Here is a 20782-nt window from a genome sequence, read left to right as displayed (position 1 = left end):
TGTTCTTTCTAGACAAATACCCTTCTCCCTGCCAAATTTGGGGTAATTCTGTTCACACATTCGACCTGTAGACTTTTGTAAAGTTCCCCATGGATATTGCATGGAGAAAACATGTTTTGGGACCCCCTTGTATCTCAGCCCCCCCTTCACAAATCACCCCCAAACTTACAGCATAGGAGCTGATACGAACAAAGAATTAGTTTATGAGATTTCATGAAGATTCATCAAACGACGCCAAAGTTATAATTAAAACAAAACATTTTCTTCCTATGGAAGCTAGGTCCTAACTATAACTACCTACTGGTGACTGCCAGTAGGTAATATATATATATATACAGATATACATATATAAACAAATCCACTTCCTCCGTTTCACCGGGACCTGTGACTGCGGTGCATTTCAGGGGCAGAGGTCGCCCTGTAAACTGTGTTTCTCACCAAGCACAGCGGTCGCTGTGCAAATGCACTTCCACTCCAGTCCTTCACAAAATTTTCAACGAGAAAAGCGCGTGTGCTCAAGTAGTTATTTATTTCCTCATTTTGGTTCCAGCATGTAATTACACAGAAAACATGGAACAAAAACATACATATATGTATATATGTTTCCAAAGTCCGCTCTGGCGTGCTGCCTGCGGCCCCGAGGGAGGTGGCACCAATGCCGGCCGAGCACGCCGGTAAGCACAATTTCAAAGTTCCAAAGTAGTAGTGCTCTCAGCCCGCAAAACAAACGCAACTCCACTGCTTCTCCAAGGGTGTTTATTCACCTAACAACATGTTTCGGCTGCGGACAGCCTTGTTCACGTAGAACAAGGCTGTCCGCAGCCGAAACATGTTGTTAGTTGAAAAAACACCCTTGGAGAAGCAGTGGAGTTGCGTTTGTTTTGAGAGCTGAGAGCACTACTACTTTGGAACTTTGAAAATATATGTATATATATATATATATTTATACATATAGTCTCACACAAAAATAAAGGCTACAAGCCTGTTATAGTTAGGAAATTCAGTAAAAAAACAAAGGTGATTGAAGTTTAGCTCTGCGCACAATTAAAATCCAAATCGCGTGGTCGGACTCCACTGATCCAAGTTGTTTGGAAAGCATTCCAGACCGATTCGGTAGGAATGCTTTCCGGGCTTGATTGTAATCGGCCCCTTATTATTAAATGACTCTCCTACCTCAATGTGAGCGGTAGTGTCTGCCATCCTAATACCGGCTACATACTGGTCATAATCTAGACAGCACACTGGCTCAACGCCATATTGAAAGGAGGATTTTACTGCTTTATGTTATGCATGATAAAAAGGCCTGCAAGTGCTTGTGCCAACAAAAACCTGGTAACTGTCCCTATTCTGCATTCCATTCTTACTAATATTCACTCTGCCCATTGTATATAAAATGATTTTACTACGTTACTAGATGTGCACACATAAGATTCAGTCCTAGCCTGGCATCATATCCAAAGGTGTATTTAACATTCTTCCAGTACTGTTGTTGATTGCTGAGTATGTTGGCCAGAGTGGTCATAGTAGGGGCAGTATGTCCAGCATGCCCTGCGCCTGTCGCAGTCTTGGCGAGGACGAGCACAGACGGGCTTGCCTTTGGCTCACCTTCGGCGCGCCGCTGGCGCACCCGCTGCGTGCGTCTGCTGCGAGGTCGCAGCATTCCGGTTTAAATGCCGAACCGGAAGTGGAGTGGGGGAGCCGGGCGATCGAATGAGTCCTGAAGACTAGAGCGCTAATCTTCAGGCGGGTTGGAAAAAACGATTCCAGACACCACGTTAGCGCTCTCGCTCAGGAAGAAGAAGCAGCAACAATGTGTGTGCATAGGTGCTGTGCAGAATGAGCAAATTACAATTTTATAACAAAAGTCCCCGTTATTAGGAACAATTAAAATTTTAGGACCCCAGTCTAAAACATGCGATAATAACACTGTCAGTAAAAAACCACCAGGGTCTCTCACCACCCACGCTACCGCTGAAGTAACAGAAGGTCCATGGTGTACAAAAGTTTGTAAAGACGGTTTGTATCTTTTAAACATTTTTGAATACATTTAATAAAATATATACTAAGTGTACCTGAATTCTTTGCATTTAACTACAACACATAAACTACTTTGGAACTGGAAAGGTGAATAGATATTTTCTACTTTTTTTAGTACTGCATTTTATTATAATAGCCTTAATTTTTTCTTATTGTGATAAGGAGTGACTGGTTTGAAAATATAATAACATTTTTCAACAAAAAAACATATAAGCAATTTCAGTAATATGGTCTTATAAAGTAGTTGACAATGATATTTGTAAAATATTTTTTTAAAGGGAAAATAAGTTGATAACGCTAGTTTTGTATTAAGTAATAGTAAAAACGATAAAATAAAGTGTTTATGTTTTTCTACAAGGAACAACAATCTTTAAAAAAAATCGCTATGGAAGAAGAGCAGAACTATGTAGAAGAAAGTATTGAACTTTCTAACACTTTGATGGAGGAGTTAAATGTACCTTTTATTGATTGTGAAAATGAAGATGGAAATAATACTGGAGATATAAGCTGCAATTTCTTCGATAAAACAATGGATGAGGATTTTATTGAAGCTTTAGAGGACATCGAGTTACATGAAAAGACTTTTGAAAGTTAAAATGAAGAAAAGGAAATTTCAGACGAAATGATGTAAGAAGCTCTATTACATTATGAAACATTAAAGGAATAAATTTATGAATAAAAATTTAAAATGGTTTGAGAGACTCTTCTTGTACAATTATAATTATTCAGGTAGTGTCCAAGTACTTATTGTGGAAAGTGGGCCTTAGGACATGGACTGCTTCAAAGCTCTATAGGTTATGTATGCACTCTTCTATGCACTAGCAAAGTTGTGTTTTATAGCTTTTATTTCCAGGTCTATATTCCTTTGTCTCCCTCCCTCTGTCTCTCTCACTCTCTCTTTCTGTTCGTCTCCCACGGTTTCCCTCTTTCTCTGTATCCCTCTCTCTGTCTGTTACCCTTTTTTTCTGTCACCATCTACCTTCCTCTCTATCTCTCCCTGTCTTCCTCCCTCTGTCTCCCTCTCTCTGTCTGTTTCTCTCTCTCTCTCTCCCTCCCTCTCTCCCTGTCTCTTTCTGTCTCCCTTCGTCTCTTTCTCTCTGTTTACCTTCCTCTCGCTTGCTCTCTACCTCTCTCTTAGTCTTTCTCCATCTGTGTCACTCACTCTCTCTATCTCCCCCTCTCTCTATTGCTACAAGGTCGCAGAGGGGGAAGCCAGCATGTTTTGCAATTTTCTTCCAGCAAGAAACCCTCCCTTAAACCCAAGTGAAGTTGAGTTCTATACTGGTTTCTACCCTAAAAGGGGTTTACTAGAGCCCTTTGCAAGAGCAGATGTTTGCCATGTATAGTCCCCTAACACAAGAAAAGCCAAGCCTTGATCCATATGTAGAGCACTTCTTCAATAGGATTTACTCTTGCCAAATTGTGCACAGTTTTAACTTACAACACATCATGAATATTCTACCATCAATAAATGAGAGAGCAAGCAGAGAGAACATGCCTTGAATTTTCAGAGAGCAGCAATGGAACATCTCTATAATGGTTCTATGCAGAATAGCTCTGGCATGCACCAAAAGTCAAGATAAACTATGAACGCATGGACACACATTTGTAACTTGGTATGCATACTGTACATCCAGCTTCTCTACAAGGGGCTTCCCTGGCTTCGCTGTCCGCAGGCCGCCGAGGCCAAAGTTAAGGCTTTGTTCTGCAATTTCAAGACACCAAAAGAATTTCCACAAAAGGAATTGGAGAGCCCCTGATTAATACTGAAAGCCTTTAGGGTGCTTTTTTGTGGCTGATACAAAGGGAGCATTTCCCTTCGTCTAGCTTGGACATGAGAGCTGTTAGCACTGCTGCACTTCACAGGTGTTTCAAAGATCATAGAGCAGTGTGTCAAGGAATGCCTCTTAATTAGCAGCTGTTATGAGCTAAGTGGTTGCGACACACCCACTATTTGTAGGCGACACTATACTGTGTCGGGACACACAGTTTGGAAAGCTCTGCCTTACGCCATGGACTGCTTTAAACCTGTATAGACTGTACATGAAGTCTTCTATGTACCTACAAACTAGTCCTTTATACTTTGAATTCCCCAGTCTGTATCATTAGACTTTCAGCAATCACTCTCTTTTTGTGATTTTCCATGGCACAGCTGTCTACGTGATACTTATCAGGCACAAATAACTCAATTGTTTTGGCATACTGCTAAATGTTAAATATCAGCCCCTTTAACATAGTGTTCTGAGTTAAAGGGCCATGCAATGGGTGTTGCTGGGAGCATTGACAGCAACACCTATAGCTTTTTGACACTACCCCAGATTTACGACAAATTGTAAATATGAGGCAGTGACAAAAGCTTACGCCTCCTAGAGGAGGTGTGAGGAAGGCGCAACAATAAAAAACTTACAGATATGTGATGTATCTGTGCTGTGAAGAGGGCACATTGCTTGACTTGTGTTGCAAGTGCAATGCAGCTCCAACACAGCTGTTGGGGCTCTATGCTCATAATGCTGTGTCAGTACTTACACCTGCTTCAAGCAGGTGTAGGGTTTTGACGCAGCATAAGCCCAAAAGTATCTATAAAAGTGTTTATGAGGTAAAGTGGGCATAGTGTATGCACTGTTTCAAACCCTTTTTGACTATGCATGCTCTGTTCTTTGTACCGGCAAATTTGTGTTTTATATATTCAATTCTCTAGTCTCTCTCCTTACACTTGCAGCAAACACTCTTTCACCTAGACACTCTCTTTGCAGAATTTAAATCATTCACGGCCTCATTTATGAGACTTCTTGCGCCATTGGAACGTCACTTTTTTGTGATGTTCTGTGGTACAGCTGTCCGCGTGATATTTATCAGGTAGCACTAAGGCACTTTATTTGGTGTACTGTTGCCTGATAAATATCAGTCCCTTTAATGCAGTGTTCTGCGTTAAAGGGGTGTGCAATGGGTGTTGCTGGGGGTGTTCCCAGCAACACCCATGGCCTTTTGACACTGCCCACATTTATGAGAATTCGTAAATCTGGGGCACTACCAAAAACATATGCCTCCCCAGGGGAGGTGTAAGGAAGGTGCAATGGGGAAAAATAATTGTATTTCTTTTCATTTTTTCTTTTTCTATATGTGCTGCTTTCTGCAGCACACGTACGTAGAAAAAGGAAAAGTCTCTTTTGATTATTTTTCTACAGAAAGGTTTCCCTACTAGTACAAAAATAATCATCCTTGCAATGCAAGCAGCCTTGAACCATTGTGCAAAGGTTCCTGCGTTGGTGCAGGCAGACCATTGTGCGCTGGCGCAAGGGAAAAGGATAGGAATGCGCTGTATCTTATAGATATGGCGGATTGCTGCCTTTTTCTTTTGCTATAGCGAAGCGTAGTAGGAAGGCCTGCTGCACTTTTTTACGGAAAAATCTCATAAATGTGGCCTATGTCAGTACTGAAGTATTCATGGTACAAAGTGGGCCTTAAGGCATAGAGTGTTTCAAACCCCTACAGACTGTGCATACACTGTTCTATGTACCTGCATATTTGCCTTATTTATGTTGAATTTCGCAGTTTCTATCTTTTCACTTCCAACAAACACTAGTCACTCATTGATCACTGTGTAGTAAGGCATTCACTACATTAAAACAGTAATCAGTAGTTGTACACTAAGTAGTATATCCCAGAGATATTACAGGTATTGTGCACTGTGACATCACCACCATGGATACATCGTATTTACAATGTGGTGCATTATGAGGCAAAAATGGCACAGATATATGATGTATCTGTGCTGTAAAGATGGTGCATTGGTTACTTGCATTGGAAGCGCAATGCAGCTCCAGGAATGGTCTTTGTGCCCTATGCTCATAATGCTGCGTCAATCCTTACACCTGCTTCAAACAGGTGCAGGGTTTTGATGCAGTATAAGCCCAAAAGTGACTGAATCAAATCTTTTAGATTTCACTTAGTTACTTTTAGGTGGCGTTCCTGCACCAAAACACCTCCCACCTGCGCAGGAAAGCCTCCTTCTGGCACAGGGCTTTACAATGTGACGCACCTTCCAATTACGTCACATTATAAATACCATACATTATGGCACATCTTTTGCACCACCACTGCATCACAAATGTTATGCAAAAGTTGTGTAAAAGTGGCACAGGGGGTTGTAAAACCACCCTTAATACATACAAATTCATCCAGGCAGTTTCACCAATAGTGCAAATTGAAGCATAGACTTGTAACATATTTATATGCATATGTTATATTCAAGTGCTTCGGAGGTACTACAGTATATACAGTATCGCCAAGAAAATCCTCAAATTCGCAAATTTTCCTGCAAAATGGCAGATTTTTTTGCGATTTGCCCTGGAGTACTTTCTACTGACTAATCCAGTAAGTGCTCCCTCATTGGTTGAATGCATAGTGCTTTTACTACACTGCAGCTGCATAAAGGGACAGAAGACGAGTCTCCAGTGACCAATGTGTGCCTGTAACACAGGCACAGGCACACATGGTCACTGGAGACACATCTTCTGGCCCTTTACGCAGCTACAGTGTAGTAAAAGCACTATGGGGCAGATTTATAAGCTGCTTGCGCCTCTTTTGCGCCGCAGTTGCGTCACTTTTGTGACGCAGCGGCAGCACAAAAGATGCGCCATGGTGCTGGGTATTAACAACGTGACGCATCTGAGAGATGCGTCACGTTGTAAAGCCCTGCACCATCAGGAGGCGTTCCGGCGCAGGGGAGGGCGTTCCTGCGCAGGAACGCCTCCTAAAAGTGGCTGAGTGAAATCTACAAGATTTCACTCAGTCACTTTTAGGCCAATGCTGCATCAAAACCCTGCACCTGCTTGAAGCAGGCGCAAGGCTTGATGCAGCATTGGGGAGATAGGGCCCCCCAGAGCATTGCTGGAGCTGCGTCGCGCTTGAGACATATTTTTTAAATGCAATTTCGTGAAGTCGCGCTTGGTGTAAGTTGGGGCGAGCCGCTTGTGTGTACCGTGCAACTAGAAAAAAATTTGATTTGATTGGTTCATTACACTTCCTATTGAAAGTATTGAAGGACCCCACCCATTTCAATCATTATTGTTAGACCTTTCTTATGAGAACATCTCTCCTAGAAAGAATTGCTGTTTTTCGTTATTATACACCTGTTTCAGCTCATAATTAGAGACATGGCAGCTAATGCAGTATCATCATCATCAGAACATTCTGATACTGAAGAATTTGTGCCTGAACCTTCCCCTCCAGAGAAGTACACTTCCATTGTATGGACGTATTTTACTATTCCTCCGCTCCGCTGAAGAAGGTTAATGCCACCAAAAGTCACTTGTAATATCTGCAAGACGGTGCTGTCCAAGGGTGACACAACAAAAAAATACTCTTGTGGAACAGCAAGTATGAGGAGACATCTTCAGAAACAACATCCGGTAAACTTCGCAAGGGAGGAAATGAGGAGAATAAGAGACAATGCTCCTGCACCACCGGCTGTTGCCAGTATATCTGGGACAACAGCTTCTACTTCAACATCTCCACCTGATATTCGTCCTCAATTTGTAAGACTCAGAATGCATTGTGTGCAATGCAACAAACTCATTTCATATGGAGAGCAGTCAGTCGACCTAGTTTGCTGTGCTGTATACAACCACTGTTGCTAGTTTTCTTTTTTTTCTCCTTCAATTGTTTACTTTTGTTTGTCCTGTTGAAATTTTTTCCCTTTTTAAAAAAAAACAAAAATACAAAAAATCGTTCAAAAAATACCCCAAAAATATATATAACAACAAACATTTCTTTTCAAAACTAACTACTCTGGTTAAAGTAAGAGCTAAACTTGTACGCTAGTGTGTGAAAGTTTCGATGAATGTATGTGTAGTGCATAATTAACTGAAAGAATGCATTTGTGATGTTTGGTGAATGCATAAGTGCAGAACTATAAGGAAGTGCTACAGCATGACACTGTAAAGTAGTTACATACAGCGTGCTGAGGTACTTCCAAAGCACAGGGATCTAACATATGTACATAAAGATGTTTCAAGTCTGTGCTTCCCTCTGCACAACTGCTTAAACAGCAGCCATGTAGTGACACAGGACGCTTGCACCATGGTCAAGGATGTCCGTGTCATGCGGAGATTCTCCTTGTTGTGCATTGCTACACCACTTGGAGGATGGTGCAGCATTCACAAATATGACCAAATTCATAATTTTTTATAAAACTGGACATATGTCTTGTTCTATAACTGTTCTGTGCAAACACGCACAGCAAAACCTATAGATCGCCTTTTCAATGCAAAGTGGTGTGTATGATGAGATTATATTTACATGGAAAACATAAGGTATACAGAATGCCTTTTCCTCACCTTGTAAATAAAAAAGAGAGTTAATGGCTAGGCCAATTCTTAATATAGGAGTAAATTTCTGTACTGCTAACAGAAAACAAGATACATTTATAAGTACTTATGTTTTAGGAAACTTACAGCACATATATATATATATATATATATATATGACTGAAGAGAAGGGGTGAGGCCTACTGTGACATGTGCAAAAACAGTTAGTGATGTGCTTTAAGTTAAATAGTTTTATTTCTTATAATTCTAAAATTACCAGGACCTACAGGACTCTATTGTGTACTATACCAAGTATCTTGCAGACAGGTGTTCTGAAGCTGTCTCCTATTTGATACCTATCTGCAATGGAATTCTCTGGCACAAATCTAGTGCATCCATCTTTCTTTTTTATTAACTGTGTGGAAACACAGTCCATTGTGCATTTTAAGACTTACTTAAACTTACCACAGCAGTAATACATCTAAAAAACGCTACACATTTTTTCAGTTGTTTTTTATAATGTAAAATATAGTACATTCCCAAAAATTGTTATAACATGTAATAATACATTTCAAACAGCACAGCATAATTTACAGCCTTTTTTGCTGTTCTCAGAATATATTGAATTTCACTAGAAACAGTGATTTCAATCGTTCTCATCACATAACAGTGGGCAAAAAAAAACAATCATTTAGATTGTTCTTAAAAAACCAACAATCCATCCCCAGTAAAATACTGGATAATACAAATCACACATATATAAAATGGATTTTGCTAAGAAAATGTCATAAATTAAATTTATAAACACTGTAAATGTTGTCAGTTAAAAATATACACTGAGACAATGTGCAAGAAAAAGTCTATAATTCAAACATATACCTTTCCTTGAAGCCAAATAGTATTTTTGCACTCCTTTTTATGTAAATTGTCCAATGGTAATCCTATTAAATTATAATAATAATTTCCTCATAAGCTGAATTATCTTTCTAAACTTTTTTCTTTAAAAATATTAGGTAAGGATTTGGTAATTCGAAAGGCAAATGTTGTTTGAAAACCAACTGAGCATCAATACAAAGTGTCCAGCCTTTGTCACATTTTAGATAGGCAGTGTAATGTCCAGATGTTGTGGAAGTACCATCATGGAAAATTATTGCTACTGCTACAAAAGTCCTTCCTGATATTGATAGTTGACTTGCTACAAAATGTTTTATTAAAGTTTCTAATTTTCTTCCATCAATTGTACAACGTTGCATCTTTAAAAATATATATTGTCCATATCTTTGTATAAATAATGTTGACAACATTTTGATTTGCATTGTCTGCACTCCATGTTCAGGTTTGTTGCTTTAACTAGTTTATTGAAAGTCACTGACTTACAGTCTGGCAATGTCAAATATATGAATCTTTCAGTGTCTATGTTGTGCTACATGTATACATACAATTGTCACAATGATGTTCCCATTTATTACAAAGGCAAAAAAGGTTTTCAGTTTGTATACATTCATTTTACAATATGGTTAGCATATAAATTAGAAATTCCTGAGCATCTTGTTGGATATTTTGCGTGAATTGTGTAGAACCAGAACATACATCCAAAAGATTACGAATATCACAAACACTTTGTATTTTATTTTTATCAGTTCTCAATTTTTCACAAACGCAATACAACAATGAAAAAAATCTTTCTTCCCGATTCTCTATAATTTACTGTTGCAAACCTTCAAGAAAAAAAACAACATTGACCACTACATTAGCATAGCAGTTGACACCTGAACTATTTTCAAACTGATATCCAACAATCTCTTCAACAGTGTCCTTTTTCTTTTTGCTTGCAATCACATCATTATCTTGTTTTTTGCCCTTCTCTATACCTTCACTACAGATATTCTCATACCTTCTTTTTCAACCAAATACACGCTTTTCAAATACAGGATATTTACCTAAATTAAGAGCATATGTTTTTCTTAACTTTTTATACTCTTTGACACAGTTTGCATCTGCAGTAACCTTTGTGTCAGCAAAATCAATCAAAAACAAACCAGATAATGTTCTGACTCGTAACAAAGCAACATATACCATACCCTCTTTAAACATAGTACTTCCAATGTTCACCAAAGCACTGTCAACACTTAAACCTTGAGATTTATGAATTGTCCCTGCATATGCCAGAGAAACTGGAAACTGTTTTCTACGGACATATACATCTTTAACGAGCAAAAAACAAACTGAACAATGACCAATTTGTTTAACTTCTTCAATCTGATCAAATTTAATTTTAAAGAATTCAATACCATCTTTATTTTGATAATGAACAAAATCCACAACTTTGCCCATTGCTCCATTAAATAAATCTTTTTCTACGTCCAAATACGGCCTTAAAATAACTCAACAGTTTCTACATGCATATAGATTCTTTTTTAAACCAGCAGTTTTAGATATTGATTTTTCTAAAGAATCCAATTTTTGTCATTAATGTTTCTGTCAAAATAATAGTGATTCCTTCATGCTCTATTTTATCGCTGGCTTCCATTTTTATTATATTTTCATTTTCCAGTTTCAAAAGTTGATTGTTGAATATAGAACACTCACGCAGTGTTGGCATTAAGCAGATTACAGATTTGTTTTCTGTAATTTTCATGTATATTTTCTCAGGAACTACATTTTCATTTGGAAACAAATTGGAAAGTAATCCACTCTGCAAAGCTTGGTTGCCATGTTCAGTCAGTAGTCCAATTCTTATATATTGGAGAATAGTTCCATAATCAACATCATTTGTCTGTCACATATTTGTAATGAGTTCTTTGTATTCAAAATATGACCAAATGTTCACTTTTCCAACACTACCCAGGGACTTTCGGTGTCTTCATGTGCAAGTGTTTTAAATACTGGTTGTCCTTTTACAGGAGTCAGTTGCAGTAGATCTCCAAAAACTATGATGTGTTTTCCTCCAAATAACACATCATACTCTGTTTTAGGAATTTGTTGCATTCTTTAATGCTTAAAGGCAAGCATTAAGTTTGATACCATGCTTACCTCATCAATAATGAGAAGTTTCATTTTCTTCAAGACTCCTGAAACTTCACAACAAGCTTCTCCAGATAGCTTGTGGTATTCCAATTTGTTTTCATGCTCTACATTAGTAAATGATGTAATTTCTTTAATGTTGTGTGCTGCCAACTTAGTTGGACCAGTGACAACACAAGACAAATGGGACTCAGTTGTTTTCTGTAGATAACTAGTGATTGCTGTAACAAAAAAATGTTTTCCTGTTCCAGTTTGTCCACTCACGTACATTCGGATAGATTGAAATGACGTGCATGAGCACTCTTTCTTTTCATGAAGTAATCCGTGGTCAATTTGTTGTCTCACTTGATGATATATTTGTTTCTGCTCAACATTTAGTTTTTCTTTCAAGTTTGTTACATCTTCTTTAGCTTGATGCATTGCTGTTTCCACCTCATTCATGGCGATTGATGCTTCATTTTCAACAATTAGTTGTCCGAGTGGATCTTGACTGGGCGCAGCAGAACTTTGACTGTCTTGAGAACTGTCTCTAGCAATCTCAGCTGCCATTGTAGCTTCTTGATTAATTTGATTGTTCAACATTTTCACATAATTTGCAAAAGCAGTGTATTGTATGCTATCTTTACAAGCATTAAAGGAATCTTCATAGCTCTGGAAATCGCCAAGTAATTCCAGTTCTGAATGCCATGGTTTGAATTGTTAAACGGCTAAAAAACTAAAATTCCCTTTTATTAAGAGTGTTGCAACTCAGCTTGCTGTGATTAATCAAATTTCCTTTTGTTTGTTTCACCAAACATCCTTCGTAACCAATCACTCCATATTTTCCATCATTGATGTTCTCTGCAGTATTCCGTTTAAAAGTGTAGTTTTGCAGCACTTCATAGAGACAAATGTTCTCAAGATGATGACTTCTGTTGGGTAATATTTGTCCAACATATTCTTTTTCAAAATATCTGTACTTTCTGGATCTTTTTCTGCGAAATATTCAATTACTTGTACAGATTTTAGTACATGATTTGCAATGCGGCAAGACTCACCCAAATATTCTTCTAGATTTAGAGTATAGAGTTGCAGATGATAACCGATCTGAGCATTCATATTCTCCGATTTCTCGATTGGATAACATCTTTAAACTGAAACTATATAATTTCTTACTTAGAGTCTTCTCGTGAGAAATCTCTTGCCATATTTCTTTCAATTCCATCTTTTCTGATTTTGTAATATAGGACGTTACATATTGAGCAACAGCAATGTAATTGTCCGCAACATACTGAATATCCATGTTAGCATTCCACATGGACAAAATAACTGGGTTGCAGACATTTATGTATTTTGTCTCTTCATTTCTTCTAAAGCTGTAGGTATTTTTTGGAGACTTTCTTGTGATTGTATGTCGCAAAGATGATATAAAACTGTTCACTCTTTCTTTGGATATTACAGGATGTGGAAATGCAAAACGACATTTGGTGTAGAACTTATCCTTAGATGTGTACTTTCGTCGACAGTATTTTCCACAGCGGTGGCTTTGAAATCGTAAGACTTTTGCTCCTAAGTTGGTTTCTTCTGTGCTTTTGGGTACAGCACATGTGGCATATTCTTCAATAAAGGACAAAACAGTATCATCCGCATATGTTCCAAATTTTGGGGGCATCCTTAATCCATAACAGCATATGTATATGAGGAGCACCTCTTGCTGGATACGCCTTTCTCCAAAAGAAATCCACAACTTCTCCAAGAGGAAGATTTTTTTAATTGCAGATAAAAGACATCATAGCTTCAAATCTATGATTGAAATACCTGCATACATTAACACGATTCAAAGAGCACAATTCCCCAGGTGTCTTGTATTCAATATTTTTATATTGGAATTTGCCTTTTGAAGAAATTCAAGTAAATCATCCCAGACATACTCAGCATAGCTTAGGGTCAGGAACCATGTCGGAGAGCATACATTTCAGTTCTCCATGACCACAATACCAATATTCATTAGTCCCACACTGAAATGCCATCCGATTAATGAGTTATGATTCTGAATGATCAACTCTCTGGTGCACTTTATCCATAAAAATGTTTGCAGATACATTTTGCAGATGTATTCGACTTTTTAAAATATGATTGACTGCATATGAAAGTCCAGGCAAGTCACTTTCACACAAAAGATTAAATATATAACGGATACATTGTCGAAATATTGGATCTTCTGCATATAATCTTGTTGTCAGATATTCAGATGCAGGAATCTGCAGAGGACGTTCATCATATTGTCCTCCTTTTCCAGTTGGGAACAACTGCGGAAAACAACGAGCTTCCAAGCTGTCTTCCCATACACTCATGGGACTTCCTTTTGCTTTTTTCATTTGGAACAACTCAATAGTGTTCCCCATCACTTCTTTTGAATGAAGTGGATGCACACTGTAATGTTCGTAGATGTTGTCCACTTGATATTTCAGTATGTTCTGTTAAAAGTATTTCTTCTTTTCCCATATAAACATTCTTATAGTATGTATTGTTTTTTATCAAATACAATGTTGCCTTTTGCACTTTCCTAACATCCACTAACTCCTGCTAGATTTTCTTATTCTTAGTCGGCACACCATTAACAAGAAAAACTAGTGGTTCACTTTCTGCACTCTGTACACAAAGAGTTTCAATATTTTTCTTTAAATCTAACGGTACATACACAACTCTTCCTTTTAATCCTCTTTGTAAATCTGAAGGAGGCAATTTACCTGTTTTAGGCTCGATACGAACAATAGCTGAAATGGATGCACACATTGAATAAGAATAGACTCATAGGTGTTTAAATCTATCAATTCTGGAGGAATAGCAACTAACTTTAAATTATTATACACAGCTCTAGCGGGCATTTTATTCTCATCTAATTTGTTATAACAATATTTACAAATACGCTGATCAGAATCCAAATCAAAACAATTCTCTACCAACAAATACGTTGCAAATTCCTTCTACTTATCTTTATTTTCTTTTTCACTTTTTAAATACAGATCAACACTCCTACTCTGATTTTTATAGTGAGTTCAAGGACAAAAAATACAATAACATTTTGTCCTTTCACCTGAATTCACTTTAAACTTTGTAATTTCACCTTTAAAATTTTTTGTACAACTATGTTCAACATTCTCTCCAACATTTTCTTCTATTAATATCTGAGTTTCTTCACTCTCTTGTTCAGGACTAAAGTAACAAAGCTCAATGTCATCACAAACCTTCTTCACATCTGATACTGACCCACGCAAAAGAGCACTGTTGAACTCATTTAACTTTAGTACTGGACTTTTTGCATAATACAATCTTCTCACTAACTTCCGCATTTGAGTATGATGTACTGCCAACATCCTGAAATGGTGAAAAAGACTTTGACATACTTTCCTAGAAAGACAAGTCAGAGAGTGGGCTTGCAAACCAGTATTTTTTCTCACTCTGCAACGTTCTAGTCCTTGCAACACCTTAATCTTTTGTTTAACACTTTTTTTTATATGCTCATAAGAAACTGAGTAATTTATCAATAGATTCATGTCGTACACTACAAATACTACTGCAATCCCAAGTGCATACTGGGTCTTAGGATGTCTGCCGAGAACTTCATCAGCTATCACTTCTTCTGCATTTCTGGGAACCATTTTCTCTTTCTCAATTGGACAACCATTTCTAACCTCATAACCTCGACCACTGGTGTCAACTGCATGCAACAAATCATTGGTTTGAAAATAACTCTCTTCACTAAAAAAAGGCTCAGAATTTGAACTGTGTTTCCATTCACCCAAAAAAAATCACAACAATAAGTTCTTTTAATTACTCTTTTCCTCTTACTTTTTGTCTTCATTAAATGGATTGGTTTATCTAGTGATCGAATTCTGTTTAATACTAAAATGATAGTTTCCTTTTTACTTTGAAAGCCTTTTCAACAATGGATTCAATATGTCTCTTCTTTTTATAAAATAGTGTTCTCTTTTTATATTTCTTGGTATCTTTCATCAATTTATGTACTACTCTGTTGTAAAATAATTTTTTGCAGATTTTTTTTACTGATTATCTCTTCTTTTGCTATAAGTTGGATCCTTTGTATGTATATTGCCTTTTTTCCTTTCCTATTCTTTGCACTTTTTCAGTGCTTTTAACATTTTCATTTTTTTTTCTGACTCTAGTAATATTTTTAATAAAGTTCTTTGTGGTCTTACCAGAAATTCTTCTCTTTTTAGCCACATTTTGTTGGTCATTGAATACTTGTGGTTGAGTTTTTTTCAAGTAAGTATCCTTTTTCAGACCTTTTCTTTTTGTTTCTTTCTCCGGCATGATAACTTTATTTTAATGATGATAAACAGTATCTGTAAAAAATAATCATGAATAAATGTTTATTAATAACTTTATAAATTATACTTTTCTATTCCTATAAAAACATATTTCATATAAATTCTGACTAAGAATTTGTAGGCTTGAAGCACAAGTGCGAAGGGGTTAGACCACTAACTGCATAGTGCATAGCAGTTTGAAGCACTCCATAACCCTAAAACCTGGACACTGCATGAGTACATGCATATTAACTAAATTATTACAATATTATAAGGATACACACTGAGTGAATTCATAATTGGTTTACTTTTACTTTAGTGAATAGATTAGTACATGGTACATAAACGGTCACTATGGTTTTGCAACAGTACAGATTTAGAGTTTAGGGTAGTGCAGTGGTGTTTGTGTAGTGTAAGGGGTCGTACTGAGGTACTGTTCTCGGGTAGTGCAGTGCTGTTTGGATAATGTAGGAGGTCGCGCAGGGTACATTTAAGGTTTAGGGCAGTGCAATGGTGTTTGGGTAGTATAGGGGGTCGTGTTGGGGTAGTGTTTTAGGGTTTAGGGTAGTGCAGTGGTGAATGGGTAGTGTAGAGGGTCGTGCTGGGGATGGATTTAGGGTTTACGGTAGTGCAGTGGTGTTTGTGTAGAGTAGGAGGTCGTGCTGGTGATAGTGTTTTAGAGTTTAGGGCAGTGCAGTGGTGTTTGAGTAGTATAGGGGGTCGTAATGGGGCAGTGTTCTAGGGTATTGCAGTGGTGTTTGGGTAGGGTAGGAAGGTCGTGCTAGGGTAGATTTAAGGTTTAATGTAGTGCATTGGTGTTTGGGTAGTGTAGGGGGTTGTGCTGGGGGTGTTCTAGGGTAGTGCAGTGGTGTTTGGGTAGTGTAGGAGGTGCTGCAGGGGTAGATTTAAGGTTTAAGGTAGTGCAATGGTGTTTGGGTAGTGTGGGTGGTCGTGCTGAGGGTAGATTTAGGGTTTAGGGTAGTACAGTGAGGTTTGTGTAGTGTAGGGGGTCATGCTGGGGTAGTGTTTTAGGGTTTAGGGTAGTGCAGTGGTGTTTGTGTAGTGTTGGGGGAGTGTTTTAGGTTTTAGGGTAGTGCAGTGCTGTTTGTGTAGTGTAGGGGGTAGTGTTTTAGGATTTAGAGCAGTGCAATGGTGTTTGAGTAGTGTAGGGGGTCATGCTGGGGGTGTGTGTTTTAGAGTTTAGGGTAGTGCAGTGGTGTTTGAGTAGTGTAGGGGGTCATGCTGGGGTACTGTTCTAAGGTAGTGCAGTGGTGTTTGGATATTGTAGGAGGTCATGCTGGGGTATATTTAAGGTTTAGGGTAGTGCAATGGTGTTTGGATAGTGTAGGGGGTTGTGCTGGGGTAGTGTTCTAGGGTAGTGCAGTGGTGTTTGGGGAGTGTAGTGGGTTCTTATGGGGTATATTTAAGGTTTAAGGTTGTGGAATGGTGTTTGGGTAGTGTAGGGGACGTGTTCTGGAGTTCCTGAAAAGTGATGACTCTTTTGTACTAAGCAGAAGACTACTACTACTCTCTGATAATACATCAATTTCAGCAGCATGATGCCCCTAGTGCAAAAATATTTTTTTTCTAAATAAGAGTTTGAAATTCAAGCTATGACAATTACTGCAAATTACCATTGCTGCAACTTGTCCTTCACAACCTACAATTGCTAGGACAATTCACAGAATAGTAAGTCTACATAGTTGAGGTAATAGGAAGACTGGGTAAGTTTGGCTGGCTGTTATAGGCAGGCCAAGCTTTATGGCTTTACGAACATCGTTTTTTTCAACTATTTAAAGAAAATGGAAAACACAAAGGTGTGCATCCACATAGGCATTTTGTAGCAGGTAAAGTAGCACTTCTGTAGCACTCTTTCATTTACTCTACATGCCTGTGTAATTTGGCCCCAAAACATCTAAAATAAAAACAAAATGGAATATTCAGGGAATATTCATATACAATTTGTACAATTAGAAAAACTGTGCCCGCTTTGCACGTTTACTAACATGGAGCTGCAGTCTTTGAAAGTTTACCGTTTTAAGCTCACTGAACAAAAGTTCCAAATTATTTCGAATATTATAGCTATACTACATCGAGACCTAATTTTTTATGTTACATTTATTTTTCCTACCATATCGTTCAAGCATATGGAAACAGCCTCCCTCTTGCTGCATGTATTTCCATGTATGTCAACTATTTCATATTTACGATCCTTCAACAAGTGGTCTCTGTGGCTTGATTCAGATCTCGGGGAGGGCGAATGTCTTCGATAAAAGGGCAGCAAAAATATGTGCATATTTTGCAGAAAGAGCTTTAAAATATGGGCATCTTTTGCAGAAAGAGCTTTAAAATATGGGCATCTTTTAAGGAAATGTTTATTTTGTAAGTACCTGTTACCATGAAGTTCAGAGGATTCGTGTTGTCCTATTTACCATAATTAAAAGCCATACACAATTAGATTTAATGTTATATATTGTCACCCGACATTAAATAACACAGAAATGTCAGATATGGTTTGAAAGGGGCTTCATTAATTGGGCAGCTGAATTATGTATGTAGATTAATTGCAATCAAGTGAAAAAAAACACTTATACTTTGAAAGGTGGCCTGTTGGGCAGCATATTTCATTAATCACCATTTGAATAATGTTTGCTTTGCAGCTGAAAAATAGCAACTATTAATCAAATCACTATGTTCGTGCAATGGTTGATTAGCTGATCAACGTATGGTGCATGAGCCTAAAACAATTCATTAATCTATTCTAAATAGTTCATGCTTTTGCTGATTTCATATAAAAGATCGGTTGTAATCATTTTCTGTTAATCAGCAGTTAGAAAGCTTAAGAGATGTATTATTCATTTTCAGCTAATGTATTTTCCACAAAGGATAAATATATGCACATGCATTTTTAACGAAATGATATTAAATTGAAAATATCATTGGCTGATATGATAAAATAATGTTGTTACTAAACAGATGCTCACAATTAATGTTGAAAATGTATGGTTTTATTTAACCTGTTCCAGAATGGTGTTAAAGTTGATAAACACAACCAGCTCTTTAGCAAGGAACTCTGGGATGATGCATGAAATTGGTACTTGGAACACAGTGGAAACTATGGTATTAAACAAGATCCTGTGTGGATTATGATGGTGAGTTGTATATCTTTTATTGAAATGTGGGTGGCTAGTGGTTGAGCGTTAATGCATAGGGAAATCTACAAGAGGTAGTAATTGACTTTCATCAGGTCCTAAGTGTCAAAAGGGGTGATGGAACAAAATATATGTTAAGTATCAATTAAGAGTTCGGAGGTCATCTGTGTTTACTGTTTGAATTTAAGCCATCTTGGAATTTCGACCAAGAGAAGTTGATCTTTGGAAAAAAGAACACACATTCAAACACAGCCGAGTATCCTTGGAGTCTCTAGAACCACAGTCATGTGTCTGTTGACATTGCCGCCTGAATTATTTTAACACATTTGGGTACTGTGATCCCTTTGAGAATGCACTTCTTCTTCTTGCTTGCTGACATCCAGCTTTGCCATTTACCCTTGTGAACATGTAATATCCTCGCTGTGTGCACTATAAAGGATTCTCTTTAAGGAATCCCTCATGTGTGGCCTTCTAAAATGTTTTATAATGATTTCAGGAACAAAACACTGTGTGATTCTGCGATAAATGTCTCTAACGTCTTGTGCCAGTCTGTAAGTATCCGGTAGTGATAGTCTAGTTTTAAGAAAAATAAACATACTATTGTCTTCTATATACGTTAGTGACAATACACCTAAATTATCTTATTTTATCTGGCTTAAGGTTTTTCTGTGTTGTTGAGGAAAACAGTGTGAGTGGCCTCACTTTCAGAAAACGAATTTAAATATTCCCTGTTAATATAGCTAATATCCTATTTATTTTAAGTCTTGTGATTGGGTCTTCAGGGCTCACCAGGCCATCTCCTGTTAGTATCCTTCTGCAAAATGTGCACTTCTAACTGCCCAATTTAATAACAGTTTGTCGAAATTGGGTCTCTGGTTGGCAGGGGTTTTCACCCTGTCCGAGCAGGAACCAGTTCTTAGTGACATCTTTTATTGACTTCTTATGCCCAAACACGACACCTTCCAGGTATAAATATACCAGTGTTTGCCTTAAGCAACACACAGTGGTTTGGAGCAGAGCGGCTATCTACTTATCCGAAGCACTGCTGATGCGAGTGCCGAAGGAAGCTGTCTCTCCCATTTGACGCACTGAGAAAGACGCTGTCTTTTTCTCCTGCCAAGAAAATCCAGCTCCAGTGTTTCCAGTCACCCTTGCAGGTTACTGGGAGATCAAGTCCTGAGAACGAGATACAAGACCTCCTTCATTCTAAAACCAAGGTACGGACCTGATTAGATCCTTAGAGAATTCTTGAGTCAGATTCTTGGCAAAAACTAACTTAACTTAAACTGCAGCTCATTTACTCCTTCCCACATACTAGGCTTAGGTTAGGTACATCGCGGTAGGCGTATCGTAGAAGCACCAGTTTGAGTACGTTTAGTCAAACTTTTATCCTTGTATGTAACTGTATATATTTTATACCTTTTAAGTATCATATGGCTCAGAAACCATATCAATGATTTTACAGTATTATTTCATAATACTCCTTTTACTGTTCGCACTTTACTTTATAATAAGTAATACAGCAATGTTGGTGGTAGCGTTTCTCAATGAGAGAAAACGTCCGCACCTTCTGTTTGTGACTATTTCCTCTGGGCAGGTCGTGTGTGAAATATCAAGAGAAGAGGTGCACTGAGAACCTGGTAAGACACCCACCACCCGGGGTGTTACACAAAGCAACTTAATGCTCGTATCAATACTCAGGAGAAGACCAAGTTACAACAAGCACCCTCTTGGAAGTCCAATGTCAAGGAACAAAATTCTTTTGTTTCCTAATACAATAGTAATATCATAGTTCTTTTTCACCAGTTTCAACAATCAGTTCATAAGTAATAGGGAAGCTTCAAAGCATAGATCCAAAACCGTACGTAGTTCTTCAAAGATCTTTATTTCAAACACATTAAAAATTTTCCAGCTTTGCACTGCCGACACGTGTTTCGCCCTCTGGGGGCTT

The sequence above is a fragment of the Lissotriton vulgaris genome, chromosome 3_2 (genome assembly GCF_964263255.1).
Source record: "Lissotriton vulgaris chromosome 3_2, aLisVul1.2, whole genome shotgun sequence".
Lineage (NCBI taxonomy): Eukaryota > Metazoa > Chordata > Amphibia > Caudata > Salamandridae > Lissotriton > Lissotriton vulgaris.
Note: the sequence above shows the minus strand (reverse complement) of the source record.